At 55.2% G+C, this 16,278-nt stretch overlaps 1 protein-coding gene across 5 annotated transcripts in view; it reads left to right on the forward strand.

The window, feature by feature from the left end:
• Nucleotides 1-16,278, forward strand: part of LOC118555906 (RNA-binding protein 38) — a 72,721-nt gene that overhangs the window by 52,294 nt on the left and 4,149 nt on the right. For 4 of the 5 annotated variants that reach the window (XR_013442102.1, XR_013442104.1, XR_013442105.1 and 1 more), the window contains exon 4: nt 7,676-15,838. The gene's annotated coding sequence lies outside the window, so the exon portion shown is untranslated. The remainder of the gene's footprint in view (nt 1-7,675; nt 15,839-16,278) is intronic. The other variant, XR_013442106.1, reaches the window with a different exon arrangement.

Raw genomic sequence — 16,278 nt, forward strand, 5'->3', positions numbered from 1 at the left:
AAAGACTTTTAAAATCCTAATGCCCGGGCCATACCCCAGACCAATTGCCTTAGAATCTCTGGAGTAGGCCGAGACATCTGCATTTTTGTAGGTTCCCCAGGTGACCCCGAGTGTGGGCTGAGGTGGGAGCTCCCTGGGGCAGGGTCAGAGAGAGGGTGCTGTAACGCGGACGGAGGGGAGTTAGCGGAGGCCCAGCAGCTGTTATGACACGTGTGCCTTCCCCGCCCACAGGCCCCCTGTTTCCCCACTCTGTGTGGCTGTGACCCGGCTTGGGGCTCCTGTGGCTGATGAGCTGGCCTGATTTATGACCAGCCAACTCTTGGCTGTCAGTGAACATGGGAAATACAGTGAACATGGGCCTCCGCTCCACAAGGGTGGCGCTCATCCCTTCTGGGTGACAAGTGGCTGCAGAGACAGGCGGGGACGGCTGGGGGCCCGTCAGAGAGACAACAGCGTCCCTTGAGGAGCGTGTCCTTGCGTCGTACTTAGGAGCTGCCTGAAGGTTGCCCGATCCTAAGTTGTACTTGGCTGCAGTCAATTTGCTGGCACATCAACTGGGAATTTTCCCTCCGTGTGCGCTGAGCACAGCTTCTGTGGTCCAGGCGGCTCACTCTGGGGGCCGGTGATGAAATGTGCTGGCGGCCGGGCCTGGGAGCGGGGTGAGATAAGGCAACAGGGGCTGTCTGGGGCAATGTGCTGTCGACACCACATTTCCAGGACACTTCTGCTCTGCCCTGCGCTTGGGGACCCAGCTCGAGGGAGGAAGGAAGGGGAGGGGCACGGAGGAGCCTGGGGTGGAAGCCAGCCAGAGATGGGAATGTGTATTTCACCATTTGTGAGAAATACTTATGCTCCTCCCTCTGGCCCCCTGGGAGGCTGTGGCTCTTGGCCGTGCCCCACCCCTGGATGGCAGCGGTCCCTGCTGGGACACTAGCCCTGCGACGGGCCTGGCAGGTGTTTGCGTTCCCCCAGGGTCACCCAGACAGGGTGCCCGGGGCCCATCAGGCCCGAGCCCCCTTCCTCAATTTGTCCTCCCCAAAGAGCTGCCCTTGCCTCGCCTCTTGGCTGGGAGCTGGGCATTCAGTGTCTCTCGGGGTCTTCCAGAGTGAGGCTGGCGGTGGGGATGGAGACACTGCTTGGGGCAGGAAAGGGGGGCACTGGGGCTTCTTCCGGGCAACTCCCCCAAAGGCGAAGGAGCAACAAGGCAAACCACTCCCTCAGCTGCCAACACGGCCCCTCTACCCATGGCCTTGGGACATTGTCGTACTAATGGTCTGTCGCGTTCTCTGCTCTGGCTTGGCCCGGCCCGGGATCAGGCCAATCACGTGCCACAGCTTGCCCCAAGAACGGGTGCGGGGGGAGGGCCTGATGGAAGACCACCCTTCTCTATAGCACTGAGAATTTGTTTCTGTGGTAACACCTGCTTACTGGACACTGGCTGGGGCCATTCTCAGCCTGCACATGCATGAGTTCATTTAATCCTCAAGCAGTGTCGGGAGCCAGGTAAACTCTTGCTGTACCCATTTGGTAGATAAGAAGACCAAGGCACGGGGAAGCCAGTAAACAGGTCCCAGCCACAGAGAATGGGGGGCAGATCTGGCCCTGGGATGCGGACCTCCACTCGGCAGGGGCCCCTGGGGAGAAGGCCGCCAAGCCTCCTGTTCACAGGAGCCATGAGCGGGGGGTCACGGCCCTGGCCACATGGGTCATGGGGAGTGCCTCAGCTGCTCAAGAGGAACCGGAACTTTGGAAACCGCAGTCTTATCTGCTCCCCACAAGAGCTGCAACTTGGCAGCACTCATGGGCAATTAAGTTGGTGGCTCTTCATTCACTTCCTTGTTCGTTCATTCACTCACTCACTCACTCATTTGTTCAGCCAGCGTTAACCGAGTCCTTTTCATGTGCCAGTTCCTGGGCCCCAGGGCACAGGCTCTTCCCTGGAGTTCCAGATCCAAACGGGAGCTGGTACTGAATTGGCAAGCACATGGTGTAGATGCTGGGGCAGGTGGAAGGGCTATGAACACGGGTAACAGGGTGGTGGGTGATGGGACAGGAGCCTGCCCCAGACAGGGAGGTTGGGAAAGGCCTCTGGGGAGGTGACATTTGAGCAGAGACCTGAGTGAGGAGAGAGAGGCAGGCAGAGGAGAGGTGTGTTCGTTTTCAATGCTGCATATTTCTTTTTCCTTCCCTTCCCTTCCCTTTTCTCTTCCTTCCTTCCTTCCTTCCTTCCTTCCTTCCTTCCTTCCTTCCTTCCTTCCTTCCTTCCTTCCTTCTTTCCTTCCTTCCTTCCTTCCTTTTTCTTTTTTCAGAGAGAGAGAGAGAATTTTAAGCAGGTTCCACACCCAGTGAGGAGTCCCACACAGGGCTCGATCTCACCACCCTGAGATCATGACCTGAGCTGAAACCAAGAGTCAGACGCTTAACCAACTGAACCACCCAGGTGCCCCCAGTGCTGCAAATTCTCACAAACTCAGTGGCTCACACAACACCCGTTTATTATCTCATGATAATAAATGGGTGGGTCAGGAGTCAGCACATTTTAGCGGGGTTCTCAGCTTAGGGTCTGTCAAGGCTGCAGACAAGTTGTGGGCTGGGTTGTGTTCTCATCTGGAGTCCCAACTGGGGAAAGACCCACCTCCAAGCTCCCTCAAGTTGTTGGCAATTCAGGAATGAGACCCCATTGTTCCACTCACCGTTGGCTAGGGATGGCTCTCAGCTTCTAGAGGCCACTCATAGGTCTTTACCAGGTGACTGCCCTCGTTAGATCCCTTACACTTTCAATCCCTAATTTCAGAAGGGCTTCATTCCTTTTAAGAGCTCACCTGATTTGGTCAGGCCCATCCAGGATAATCTCCCCCTTGGTGAACTCCAAGTCAACGAATGAGTAACTTACTCATGGGAGTGACCTTCAGTCATAGTCACTGCCCACATTCAAGGGAAGGGAATTCTGCAGGGGGCCTGTACCTGGGACCAGGATTCTCCCTGCTACAAGGGATGTAACCTCTTTTGTGCTGCAAGAAAGCACAAGAACACTCTTTGGAAGGACTCCTGGCCAAAGAGCCTTAGAAAGAAAAACCAGTGTTTCTCCAAGTCCTGGGCAACTGTGTTGGGGAGCCAAGTGTGGGTTCTCTTCATGCATAACTGTATCCTTCACAACAGAGGGAGACAGTATATTGCTCTGGGCTCTTTCTGGCATGAGTGACACAAAACTTGACTCAACTGACTTAAGAAAGACAATGTTTATGTGACTGAAATGGTCTGGTCTAGCTTCAGGCATGGCTGGATCCAGGGGCTCAAATGCTGTCATCAGGACTTGATTTCTCTCCAAATCTGGCTCTGTCTTCCTCTCCAGTTGGCCCCTGAGTCAAAGTTTACATCTCCCCACTTCCCTTTCCAATCGAAAGTCAGGTTCTTTCTTCCCAACACCAATTTGGGTCATGTTCTTCTCCCTGAACCAGTCACTGAGGCCTAGAAGGTGGAATAAGCTGATCGGCCAGGCCTGGGCCTCATAGCCACCCTTGGATTCTGAGCGGGGGGGCTTTCCCTGCCCAAGCCACAGGGATTCAAGTGGGGTGGGCATCCTGTAAGAACATTCTAAGTGCTCTTTCCCGAAGATGTGGGAATGCACACTGGGGGATGGGAAGCAGGGCTGAGAGTGGTGGCAAAGGTGACAGTTGTCTCTGCATTTGGTGAGACAAATGGGGTGGCATAAACGCCTCCCCATTCCACCGCACCCAGGGGCAAGAAGCCAGCACAGGTAACTTCTACAGCCTGAGCATGTAGGGGGAGATCTGTGGGCCCTCCCTGAGGTGGGCGGATGGAGGGAAGAACCTGCGGGGCGGAAGAGGTGCAACCATTCCTGGGAGAGCAACACTGCCCAAGACTGGGAAGGGGAGGGTGGCTAGCAAATTTCTTGATGTGCAGGGTTGAGGGGTAGACAGCAGGCTCTCTGGGAGGACCGTCTTCCTGGGCACCTGGTAAGGCCAAACCCGTCTTGGGGAGTTCCAGCTACAGCCAAGGTCCCCAGCTCCAGACCAGCCAGAGGCTGCAGATCTGCCCCTATTAGGGGCAATTTGGGCTCCAATAAGGAGCACATCAAGGCAATGAATGTGGTCTAGCCAGCCAGCACCTGGAATGTTCCACCTGGGGCGGGACCCTGCCTTTGCATGATACCTGGGCCAGTGGGACAGGATGAGCATCAGAATTTGTAGGGCCCAGTGCAAAATGAAAATGCAGGCCTGTTTTCAAAAACGATTAAGAACTTCCAGATGCTGACAGCAGAGCATTAAACCAAGGGCAGGCCTTTCTGGGTGCACACGTGATGGGGCGTGTGATCCCCCTGGGGCAGCCTACCTTTGAAGCCTGATGGTGGTGGGGGAGGGAGCCCAGCACTTCCTTCTGATAATCAAATGTCATTTGACTTAGAAGAACTGAGTCAAGTGATGCCTTCTGCCCCCACTGCTGCATCCTTGTCACCCCTGGCACTCCCCCTGGACCCCTGCCTTCTCTGGGTTGCAGTAGGAAGAGACTGATTCTGCTTGCGTGTGCCGGAGGAGAGAGATGGAAGAAGAAACTGCATGTGACTTGAATCTGGGCTAAATCCAGCTTTTGCTGTTGGTCAGCCGTGTGAGCCCAGGGAGGAGCCTCCTCTCTGACCCTCAGGCTCCTCTTCTATAGGGCGTAGCTATGATAGCAGCATGTCGCGGAACTGTTGCCGGGTTAGTTGAGCCCATGTGGAAGAGCATCGGGATGTCCACACGCCTGGGCTCTGGGGTCGGTCACCATGTCTGTAGAGAGAACTTACGCATGGCATGGGGCATGCTTGGCGGTGGGTGCTGTCTGTCTGTAATCGCCCCAGAGTCTGGACACCCTGAGAACGGGGCCTGCTCTCTGTGGCCACCTCTGCTGGTGTGAGGGGAGGAGTTAATCCCCTGCCCTGCGTTCCCATGTTCCTCCTATCACCTGGCCTTGCCACCCATGGGCCCTTGCCTGGTGCTCTGGTGATGCCCCTGCCAGAATCCTTTGTGGGTTTTTTTTAAGGTATTATTATTATTATTTTTAAGTAATCTCTACATGCAACATGGGGCTTGAACCTACAACCCTGAGTTCAAGAGTTGCATGCTTCACTGACTGACCAGCCAGGCACCCCCAGAATCCTTTTGCTTCATTTTCTTCCCTTCCCCTGTGTGCCCCGATCTGAAGGCCTCCAGGAGGCATCAGGGCCTCAGGCAGGAGCCTCCCCCAGTGTGGATCCCCCAGTCTGTAGGCTCCAGGCCTGTTCTCCTGGCTGCCATTGGCCGGAGGCATCCCAGGGTTGCTCTGGGAAGGTCCCCCCGTGCTACGGGGTTCTACCCAGTGCCGGGCTCCACCCCGCAGGGTGCCTAAGGGACGTGTAGAAGGCTCGGAAGGCCTGCCCACTGCCTGGAACAGGGGGTGTCCCTCTGTACGGGTGGATTTTCTTCCTGGACCACAGGAACCGGAGAAGTTCTGTCTCTAGCATCGTGGCAGGTGGCTGGTAGCTTGCTGGCTGCCCGCACCGATGGGCTTAATCTCTTGTAGCTGCCTGCTGACGATTTGACTTTTCCCAGAGCCCCTCTCCTCTTCCCTCCGCCCCTCTTGATAATGGTGATAACTGACCGCCAGACCCATTTGCAGTTTGACTGATGGGGAGCCACTGGGGAGCCACTGGGGGAGGCTGGAGGGGCCCGGCTGGTGGGGTAAAGGCCTCTGTTTACAGTGGTTTCTAGATTTCACTTTCAAGGCAGAGAGGCCCCGAGGCAAGGCCAGCTTCACGGGCCTGTGACCTGGTCAGCTGCTCAGGGCCCCGAACTCCGAGGGCCCCCATGGTTGGTTTAACAGTCTGCGGTCACTGTCTTGAAATTCTCAGTACTTTTGAAACAAGTGCCCTGAATTTTCATTTGTCACTGGGCCCTGCCCTTGGATTTTGGAGCTGTCGGGGGCCCAGGGGTTGCCCCCACCATGGGAAGAGCACTTGTCTCCACATTCAGGAAGGACTACGTCCTCCTGTGTGGTGTCCCCTTGACGTGGCTCCTTCACTCGGGTTCAGGGTCCCCTTGGGGACCGTCTGGGTATTTGGCCACACCCCATTTTGATCCTACTGCTTTTTTGTCAATTTTTGACCTTTCTAACATTCATCAAGTCTGAGCCCCGGGCTCGCCGCCCTCTCTTACAGTAGCGTCTTGCTTCGTCTCAGGATACGCCCCCGTGAGTTCCATTGTGCAGATGGGGAAGTCGAGGCTGGGACGTGGGTGCAGCAGCTTGCAAAGGCCACACAGGCTGTGGGGGCTGAAACAGTCCTAAATCCAGGCTGCAGAGCCCAGACCCTTACCAGAAGCTTCCCTTCCCACAAAGGGCAGAGGTCAGAGGAAAGAAGAGCGCGTCCTGTGTCCACACCCTCCTCCCCAGCCATCTCCCTGTCCCAGCACTTCCTCTGTGCTGGAGGTGGTGTAAGTCCCCGAAATGCCTGGGGTCCATGGCTGCATCATTGGGGTGGGGGTCAGCCGCCCACCGACCTGCAGGGGGAGCCCTGTGTGGTAAGTACCAGGAGCCAGCCTGGGCCTCTTGGCCTTGCCCAGCCTGGCAGAGTGGCCTCCCCAGGGACTCGACGGACAGGCCATGCCAGGGTTCCCAGGGCTGGGTTCTAAGGGAGCTTTTTAAAGCCATTTCCTGGGCCGGAAAGAGGAAGATGCCAATTGAGTGCCTGGCTGAAGCGTGAGACCCGAATGTCCTTGAGCCGAGTCACAGAGCCTCCCGGCACAGCTGTCCCACTCTCAGCATGTGTTCCCGAGTCACAACGGGTCCGGGGGCCTCTCACTGGAGTCCCTTACAAGGGGAGAGGGTCCAAGCAGACTTCTCAGACTGTGTGTGCTCACCAGTGCCCCAGAAGCTCCTTACAGTGCACACTCTGCCCCGGCCGGCTGGGGCAGCTGGAGGCCTTTCTAGCCGGCTCCCAGGTGGCACTGATGTTGCTGGTCTGTGGGGACAGGGACAGGGAGAGGGCCATGTACCCTAGTGGAAGAGAAGCCCCAGGAGGTGCTGCGATGCGGTGTGACTGGTGTAGGCTTTGCCATCGGGGTTCTAGGCCCGAATCCCAGCTCCATCCCTGCTGGCTGGGACTCAGGCCCTCAGTCTCCTCCTCTTGAAAATGGGGCTAATGACAGTCTCTGCTTTATGGGGCGATGTGAGGAGGCAGAGGGCCTGGCGCTGGGTGGAAGCTCAGAGCATGTGGGTTTTATGTTACTTGAAGTGTGACCAAGTGTGGATCTTTCCAGAGACACCCCCACCCTCCTTTGGAACTCCTCCAAAAGGATAGGTCATCTGGTATCAGAAGATTCTTTTTTTTTTTAATTTTTTTTTATTGTTATGTTAATCCCCATACATTACATCATTAGTTTTAGATATAGTGTTCCATGATTCATTGTTTGTGCATAACACCCAGTGCTCCATGCAGAACGTGCCCTCCTCAATACCCATCACCAGGCTAACCCATCCTCCCAACCCCCTCCCCTCTAGAACCCCCAGTTTGTTTTTCAGAGTCCATCGTCTCTCATGGTTCTTCTCCCCCTCCGATTTCCCCCCCTTCATTCTTCCCCTCCTGCTACATTCTTCTTCTTCTTTTTTTCTTTCTTAACATATATTGCATTATTTGTTTCAGAGGTACAGATCTGAGATTCAACAGTCCTGCACAATTCACAGCGCTTACCAGAACACAGAAGATTCTTTTAAAAGAACTCCCAGGGGTGCCTGGGTGGCTCAGTGGGTTAAGCGTCTGCCTTCGGCTCAGGTCATCATGATCTCAGGGTCCTGGGATCGAGCGCCACATCGGGCTCCCTGCTCAGCGGGGATCCTGCTTCCCCCTCTCCCTCTGCCCCTCCACCCTGCTCATGCTCTGTCTCTCTCTCAAATAAATAAAAAATCTTTAAAAGAAATAAAAGAACTCCCGAAGGCAAGAAAAAGCCACACATCACATTTTAGCTACCGGGGAGTGGATTTGGGGCAGAAGGGCTGAAAAGGACGTTAGAATTTTTGGCTTTGCACAGTTCTGTATATACAAGCTCCCTGGGGCTCCCTGTGCACTTCAAGGGTGCCCTTGAACTTGCAAGAAAAGTTGCAAAGACAGTACAGAGAGTTCCCACATATCCCTCAGTCGGTTTTAATCTGCCGTTCTGTTATCATCCACACGCCCAGGGTATAGTTGTCCCAGCTAAGAGCCCTACACCAGCATATTATTATTCACTAAATTCTAGAGTTTGTTCAGAGTTTTTCCCTCCCTTTCCTGCTCCGGGGCCCTGTCACACTGCATTTAGTCCTCGATTCCCTGTTCCTCTGGAACACTTTCTCCAGTATTCCTTGTTTTGGATGATCTGGCCATTTAGGGAGCACCGCTCAGGGGTTTTGTGAAACACCCTCCAATCAGGGTCTGCCTGGTGTTTTTTCATGGTTGGACCAGGGCTATGGGGTTTTGGAAAAAGACAGTAGAGGTGAAGTGGTCTTGTCACATCCTATCAGGGTAACATGATATCCATGTGGCACTGTTTTTACTCTTAAGCAATTCTGGGAGGATAAGAATCATGTTAGCTATAGGAGATAAATCTATTGAGATAGATAGATGCACATGTCAACCAAAAGTGTGGGAGGTGTGTAACACCCTCCTCTCTGCCTCCCTTGCTACACGATTTTTTTTATTTTTTTTTAAAGATTTTATTTATTTGACAGAGAGAGACACAGTGAGAGAGAGGGAACACAAGCAGGGGGAGTGGGAGAGGGAGAAGCAGGCTTCCCGCTGAGCAGGGAGCCCGATGTGGGGCTCGATCCCAGGACCCTGGGACCATGACCTGAGCCGAAGGCAGACGCTTAACGACTGAGCCACCCAGGCGCCCCTTCTACACGATTTTTGAGGAACTTTCTCTGACATCCTGCAATCTGACTTGGCCAATTTCCTTGCTGAAATCAGACCTCGGCACAACACTGAACCCCTAGCAGCCTGACTTCCTGGAGGCTGCCCCTCCCCGCTGGGCTCTTTGGAGAGGTAACGGGTTCAGGGGGATGGACGGGCAGAAGGCTGGTTGGTGGAGGTGTGTTGTCCTGGGGGAAGCAATGTCCTCGGATTCCAAGAAGCCCTCAGTCCTGGGTCTCCCCTCAGGCAGCTCTCACAGACAGAGAAACTGGAGGGTGCACGAGAATGTTTAGCATCTTTTGAGAGGAATTTGGCCAAAAATGAGTCCTCCCGGGGAGAGGCCCGCGGGGAAGAAGGCGTTTGTTCTGGAATTGGACAGAGCTGGGCGTCAGTGCCCCTCTACTGCGTATTAGCTGGTGAGCAATGTGCAGGTTACACCACCTCTCTGAGCCTCACCCTACTCATCCGCGAAAGGGGCTAATAATGGTGCTGATGACACAGATGAAGGTGATAAAGCAGACGTTCTACAGACGCCACGTGTTGGGGCCTCTGTGGTCGTGCGACACATTGCTCCAGACCCAAAGGCAAGGTGTGCTAAGGTGGTGCACGCTAAGACGGCGCGACTCGCGACGGTGTAGGGGACGCCTCCTGGGGCCACTTTTGGGGACATTTGGGGGATGGTCACCCAGACCAGACTCTGCCTCTCCTAGAAGAATCTTCTGTTTTGTATTTTCAATTTGGTTTCCTGTGTCCAGGCCACCCCGGTCAGTCGCTGCCTCCCTCTAGGCTTGGACCATCCTCCAAAATGGCGCATGGGGTTGGTGACAGAGGAAGTGGTCTGCTCACTCAGGTCTGGCACCTGGGGAGGAGGCTGCTGGCATGGTGACTGTTCTCCGCGGCTCTCCACGCGGGGCTGGGACTTCCCGTCTCACCGTCGAGGCGAGAGGGGAGCTGGGCTGTTGGTGTGCAGACACACCGGCCCCTCCAGCCCCTCCCGGGCTGCCCCACTGCGCCCGTCTGCCTCCAGAGCTCCTTCCTCAAGCCTTGCCCTCCGGGGGCTCCTTCACCTGAGTGTCATGGATTTTCGCAGCCCAGCCCTATCCTCTAGACCCATCTGGAGAGTCCCCAGCAACAGCCCCACTCGGCCTGTCCCAGGCTTTCCCGGCGTCTCCTCGGCCTCCACACCATGGATCTGAATGTGACTTTGCTTAACTATTATTTATCAGCCCTCCAAAAACCTTCTTTGTATATAATCTCATTTAATTCCAGTGGTGGTATGAGCGCCACTGGCCCCATTTTGCAGTGGGGAGACTGAGGCTCCCAGAACTCAGGCCGCTGCCCAAAGCCACACAGCCAGAGGGAAACAGAAGTGGGGTTTAGACGCAGGGCAGTGTCATTTCTGGGCTCACGTTTCTTCCACGTGGCCACACGGAGCCCTTCTGGAGCCCTTCCAGCAGGGCTGGGACTCAGGGAGAGGCCAGGGAGGCATTCCCTCAGGCACAGAAAACCCTGTCATCAAGATAAATACTATTCTAATGCAACTTTTAAAAAATGAAAATGCAAAAAAACGAAACAAAAAAACCCAAAAAAAACAAGCTCCCCCTCGCTCCCTAGGATCCACAAACAAGGAAGGCATTAACCAGAGCCAGGCTGCAGATGTGCCCTGCCCCCCCCCCCCCCTCCGCCCCATGCAGTCCCTCCTCACTCACACAGCGGCCGCTAAGCCCTGGAGCTGATAAAGGTCATTGGCACAAACAGAAGGTGGCCTGAGGCTGTAGTTGACGGGTTTGCATTTACAGATCGAAGGCTTCACGGAAGGGCTGCTTCCCACCTGCCCGATTTTGTTCTGCACACTTCCGAGCACGCAGAAGAGGTGAAAGACTTTAGTGCAGTAACAACCTGTGGCGTGTGCCTTCTTTACCTGCCCCTCTGGGCCACAAGCACCTCAAGGGCTCGGGCAGCGCCGGGGGTGAGGGGGGCACCAAGGGCAAGGGCGCGTCTCCCCCGCCGCAGACCTGCCACCTCAGAGCTTGCACTCCAACAAGGTCCCGCGCGTCCGAGCGCACAGTGAGGCTCAGATGCCAGCCCTGGCGTGAGGTCAGATGGCCCTGTCTGACAGCGATTATTAAGTGCGGAGGGAGGGGGGTGTCCTGCTGCGACCTTCTCATCAGGACATCAGCCCATCCCATTCATCTTCATAACAACCCAGAGGCCCTCAACTAGCATTCTGTCCCCCTTGGGAGGCTTGGTGGTGTCTGGAGACATTTGGGATGTTGCAGCGGGAGGGGTGTGTGGCTGGCGTCTGCAGGAAGGGGCCAGGGGGGCTGCTGCAGCCCGTCCGAGGCGGGACAGCCCCCACAGCAGAGTCACCCAGCCCACAGGACTGTTTACGAGGCTGAGACGCCTGCCTCGTGGGCCAGTCGCCGTCATTATCTGTTCTGCGGAGGAGACCAAGGCTGGAGGGGAGGGTTCTGAAGCCCGCCCCCGTGTGGTGTGTGGGGGTTGTGACAGCCCCCGCGAGGGTCATGGTAACGAGCCAACAGCTCCTGATTGATTCAGTGCACTGACGACTTTACCAAACCTCTGCTCTGGGTAAGTGCTGGGATCCCATGGGCATGTGGAGCACACGGCAGCATCCGATAAATGCTGCTGATCACAGCAGAGGCGCAGAATAGTTGTGGAGCACTCAGGACCTACGGTGGCCGTTACCCATCGGGTTCTGATGACACCGGCTGTCTTCCCCATGTTTGCCTTGGGAGGCAGCGAGATCCTCTGGGGCGGCTGCGGGCTTCTGTTTTCTGCTCCCTGCTCGAGAGTTCTAGGTCTCTGTGCAGAGCCGGGCTGCCCCGGGGGTCGCCGACGCGCTGGGGTCCGCGGCCTGGGCAGCACGCCAGCACGGCCCATCTGGGGAGCAGATGTGCTGTTTGCAAACCTCCGCCCAGAGGCCGCAAGGTGGGACGGAGGGGCCCCAGTTCCGGGGACACGGTCCTGCTTACACGCCTAGTGGGTCTGGCAATATTCAGGACCTCCTTATGCTAAAAAGTGATTCCTTGTTTACCTGAAATTCAAATGTAACTGGGCATCCTGTGTCTTATCTCAGTGCTATTTCCTGGACCACCCTCCCCTCCTCACCTCCCTTCCCTGCTTTATTATTTCATGTAAACTTTTTATTGAGGCGTGAAAAAAAGGGCACAAATCTTAACTGACCGGATGCGTGAGACTTCACAAAGTACACACCCCGGGTAACCAGCGCCCAGAGCTAGAGATGGAACGTGGGCCCGGATGCCCCCCGGGCCCCTCCGGCCCCACCGCCCCCCACCCACAGCTGGCCACTGTCTGTATTCCCAGCCCCATGCATTGACTTTCCAGCTTTGGGGGCGTCTCTGTGTGGAAGCACACGGTATGCCCTCGTGGCCTGTTCGGAGCTGCGTCCCTGTGGCTGGGTGCCTCATCTGTTCTCAGCGATCTAGAATATTCTATCATGATACAGCACCCTTTGTTTCCCCATCCCCTGTTGATGGGCATTTCTAGTCTGAGGGTCTTATAAATAGAGCTGCGAAGAATATTCTGGCACAAACCTGCTTTAAATCTTACCCTCACACTTGACAGACATCACCAGTTACTGGAAGGGCCCGGGGTATGTTCTGTATGAGCATCTCCCCCCGCCCAGGCGTGCGTGCCCTGGCCTTCCTGCTCTCTGGCAACCCAGCCCCCAGGACATCGCCTGCACAAAGCCGGTGCTTAGTATGCATTTGGGGGATGAAAGAACACGAGCTCCCTCTTCCTGGAGCATTCAGTTCAGGGCATCTCAGAGACAATGCCCGTCAAGGATTAGCTTTGGGGCACAGCACTTGGATTTGCATGCATTTTGACTGAGGACCCAGGCAACTGCCATGCAAATGTTTAGGGAAATGTCTTCCTTGGGCCCCAGGAGAGGACCAGATTGAGTGGATGTGGGGCAGGAACCTGCCTTCTTCCCCGTGGCCGCCCGCCCACTGGGCTCCACCTGCGTGGGGTGTCCTGTTTATAGCCACCAAGGGCTGCCTGCCCTCCCTCCACCCTGGCAGTCACCAGTGGGAACATTCCTGGGCTTCTGAATGCCTCCAGCGCCCTCCCGCCCCGAGTCCATGCAGTGCTGGATGATAGAGGATAATAAAGGGTTCCAGTCCCAGCACCGCCCTGGCGCTTGGCCCCTCAGACCTGTGCTGTCAGAGTCCTGTAAAAATAGCCTGCCTGTGGCTATTTTGGGTCCTGGGAAGCCTCGGGGAGACTCCGTGTTCCGAGGAGGACCAAGAGGGAACCCAGAGCAGCCAGCTGAGAGGGGAGATGGAGGTCCACAGGCAAAGATAGCTCAGATGGTGTTTTCTAGCAAACGGGAATGTTTCTAAAAATTACAAAATAGCGGCCGGTGTGTAAGAATAATGGGAAACGTTCACATGAAAAGGCAGTCAGCCTCTCTCCGCCGCCCATCCTGGTTGCCTACCTGGCCTGGAAGGTATTTGAATCGTGGCCCTGGGAGGGCTCGATCCCGTGGGGGGCCTGGTTGTTGGGCGGGGGGGCTTACGTAGCAGGAACGCGGTCACACATCAGCTGGGTAGTGGAGGGCAGCAGGGCTCTGGTGGGTAAAATAGCGAGGTCCCTTCAGAAGGCCCAGCTGAGAGTTCTCTCTTCCGTTTATATACCTCTCCTTTCAGATGGACTCCGTCTCTTTCTCCGTGAAACTAACGTTAGAATGTTTTTTGGAAACATATTCAGAGAAAACATACTCAGTCCGGTCTCTTCTCCCCACCCGCCCCATCCATGCTTTATTTTCCCCGGCACCATGACCCCCACCCGCCCCGCCCAGCAAGCCTCTTGCTTCTTTCTTTCTTTTTTTTTTTTTTTTAATTTTTTATTGTTATGTTAATCCCCATACATTACATCATTAATTTTAGATATAGTGTTCCATGATTCATTGTTTGTGCATAACACCCAGTGCTCCATGCAGAACGTGCCCTCCTCAATACCCATCACCAGGCTAACCCATCCTCCCAACCCCCTCCCCTCTAGAACCCTCAGTTTGTTTTTCAGAGTCCATTGTCTCTCATGGTTCTTCTCCCCCTCCGATTTCCCCCCCTTCATTCTTCCCCTCCTGCCTCTTGCTTCTTTCTTTGGGGTCTGTTCCCACCATCAGACTGTATTTCAGCCTGTTCTGTCCCTAGCACTTAGAATACAGCCCTGCACACAGTAGGCGCTCCATAAATGTTTGCCGACGCAATCAACCCACTTCATAAATGGTGGGCTTCTTTCTCATTACTAATGCTGAAAGCACACTCTGATCTCGCGTCTGGGACTTCGAGACGTCGGCGTCTCCCCAAAGCGGGCAAGGAGGGAGCAGCCCGGGGTTTCCCATCCCCGGAATGAGGAGCAGAAAGGTCCCGTAGTCACTGGGGAAGCAGCCAGAATGGGCCTCCAGGGGTGTCAGGGGCTCATGCTCAGGCTCTAACACCCAGGGGTCTGTGATTAGGACAGAAGGGAGCTACGGAGTCTGGAATCTGCTCCTCATTTGTCTGCGGAGCCCACACCAGTCACTGTGAAGGACTGCCCGAGTGCTGGAAGCTTCCAGAAGCTTCTCGCCAGCCTTCAGATATCTGTGGCAGGAAGTGGACGCTCAGGCAGCGAAGGCTCATTGTTAGAACCACAAGCATTTCAGGAATGGTTTCGCAAGGCTCACATTTGCCCTCTTTCTCTCTCTGACAGGCACGGCTGGGGAGGGAGGTCTGCTCGGCAGCCGCACTGAGGAACGCCGGAGGCTGCCTGAGCTCCGACTGCCAGTGGAGCTCTGAAAATGCCCTGGTTTTCCGCCCTGGCTGCGGGCTGGGGTCCCTGGAGCAACGCTCAGTCAGGCCCCACCCCGGGGGTTCTGGTGTGATTGGTCTGGACACCAGGAGTTTTAAAAGTTCCCTCGGGAATTCGAGTGCCCATCCAGACTTCAGAGTCAGCGTGTTAATGCATGTTTGCCTGTCGGGGTAGCCTGAACTACCCTTTACTGGGCGCCTTCTGCATACTAGATGGTTTTTTGTTTTGTCTTATTTTGTGTGTGTTGTTGTTGTTGTTTGCAAATGTTACGAACTGCACTCCCTGCCGGGCTCTGATGGAAGCAGCAGACCTGCCCAGGGGTTGGACGGAGCCAGCAGGTGGCGGGTTTGGTGCTTTGGCTCCTTCCTTCACTGCGGTCTCCATGGGAGTTAGACGTGAGGAAACACACTCAGACAAGTGGTTTTCTGCAGGTTGCCGTGAGAAGCAGAATAATGCCCCCCGAGACATGGCCCCGTCCTAGTCCCTGTAACCTGTGACAGGTCACCTTACATGGCAGGGGGGAATGAAAGTTGCAGAGGGCAGTAAGGTTGCTGATCAGCTGCCTTTTCAATGGGGAGATTATTCTGGATTATCCGGATGAGCCCAGAGTCATCACAAGGCTCTTTTAAAACGTGGAAGAGAGAGGCAGGAGGGCCAGTGTCGGAGTGAAAAAGGTAAGATGGGCCTTTCCTGGCTTTGAAGATGGGAGAAGAGGCAATCCATCGCGGGGTTTGGCCGGCCTCTAGATGCTAAGAAAGGCAAGAAAACAGATTTTTCCCCAGAGCCTCCAGGAGGCACGCAGCCCTGCCGACACCTTGACTTTTAGCTCAGTGAGACCCATTCTAGATGTCCGAACTCCAGAACTGTAAGAAGACAATTGTGTGTTGTGTTAAGACACTGACGTTGTGGTGCTTTGTTATAGCAGCTGTCGGAAACCCATACAGTCACCTAGCTAAGTAAGTGACGGTGTTGCACTCCGAATTCAGGCAGCCTGACTCCGTGGCAGCAGGAAACATGGACTCACAGCCTGGATTTTCTGGGACAACCCTGATTTCAGTATTCGTCTCTGCATAAGAGCTCGAGGTAGGGACAACACAGCTCTGTGCCTATACGACAAGAAGGAACTTCCTTATTGAATTTATTTTTCCTCAGTAGCTGTCAAACCCCCACATGGCAAGGACCTTAGTAACCTCTAACATCCTTTCTCCCCATAGTAACGGACCCCCGACTGGGAGCAGGGGCTGCCCAGAATATACCCTACACTTCCCAGCCTCCCTGGGGTTTAGGTATGGTCATGTGACTGGCATAGCCAATGGGAAGCACTCTTTGAGGCAAGGGGTGCACAGGGCTGAGACATCCTGGACCTTGCAGACAGGGCATCACCTTAGAAAAGGGACCCAACAGGCTCCTCCCCAGGGTGGGTATTTAGAAGGGTCAGCAATAGGCACGGAGGGCATGCAAGGTCTTTACTAAAAAGCTGTCTGTGAAATACCATGTTTTATCTCTCAGAAAACCTACTAATT

Source organism: Halichoerus grypus, chromosome 10 (genome assembly GCF_964656455.1).
Source record: "Halichoerus grypus chromosome 10, mHalGry1.hap1.1, whole genome shotgun sequence".
NCBI lineage: Eukaryota > Metazoa > Chordata > Mammalia > Carnivora > Phocidae > Halichoerus > Halichoerus grypus.